The sequence below is a fragment of the Papilio xuthus genome, unplaced genomic scaffold (genome assembly GCF_000836235.2).
Source record: "Papilio xuthus unplaced genomic scaffold, Pxut_1.1 DF827829.1, whole genome shotgun sequence".
Lineage (NCBI taxonomy): Eukaryota > Metazoa > Arthropoda > Insecta > Lepidoptera > Papilionidae > Papilio > Papilio xuthus.
The window spans coordinates 1-773 of NW_013530820.1; the positions used below are offsets into that span (position 1 = coordinate 1).

Genomic DNA, 773 nt, shown 5'->3' on the forward strand with positions numbered 1-773 from the left:
GTAGCGCTGAGCTGCACCGCGCCACCGCACGCGCACCGCCGACACGTTCACGTACGCGTACGACAGCTCGCCCACCGGCCACGGACCTGACGACGACACTATTACTTGATAATACACCTTGTTTTACAAAGTACGACTGCCTTGTGTCCGGGTGGTACCTTCAGGCTGCGTGGCGACGCGCACGGGCTCGCTGAAGGCGCCGCGCGGCCCGCCCCCCGCCGCCACCGCCTGCACGCGCACCTCGTACTCGCTGCCCGGCTCCAGACCCTCCACCGTCGCGCTGCTCTTGTAGCTGCATAGGGAACGATACAATGCCGTTAATATAACATGCTCCGGATCCATTGTCACTAAAAAGTAACGATGGTAAGGAATTGATCGCGACCTCTCCTGGCACTCCTCGTCGCCGTCGCCGTCGCCATCGGTGTTGCGGAAGCAGAGGCGGAAGGCGAGGTGCGGGGTGTCGGCGCAGCGCGAGCACTGCCACTGCACCGCGAACCCGCGCCCCCCCACTCCCGACACGCGCACTCGCTCCGGCACCGGACCCGCCTCGCTGCATACCCACACATGTCACTGCTGCATTTACTGACATCTTTTATTATAGTGAATACACAAGCGTTGGCCCACATGGTTTAAGTGAAGATGTGATGATTTATCTATAATCTTAATCCCAATCTAAATATATAATATATTTCTCTATCCTTAGAGCCAGAGCCTTCTATATCTAAAGCAATAGGTGCGGACGTTGTACCTGTAGGGCGAGAGGTCCGCGCTGG

At 58.1% G+C, this 773-nt stretch overlaps 1 long non-coding RNA gene across 2 annotated transcripts; it reads right to left on the reverse strand.

Moving 5' to 3' along the window:
• Window positions 1-6: 6 nt before the first annotated feature.
• On the reverse strand, window positions 7-457 carry LOC106115325 (uncharacterized). Of its 2 annotated transcripts, none has more exons than XR_001227754.1 (3): window positions 383-457; window positions 159-292; window positions 7-98 (listed from the first exon to the last, which is right to left on the reverse strand). It is a non-coding gene; the product is annotated as an uncharacterized LOC106115325 (long non-coding RNA). The 2 variants fall into 2 exon arrangements; XR_001227753.1 differs by having other exon boundaries at window positions 15-86.
• Between the last annotated feature and the right edge of the window lie 316 nt (window positions 458-773).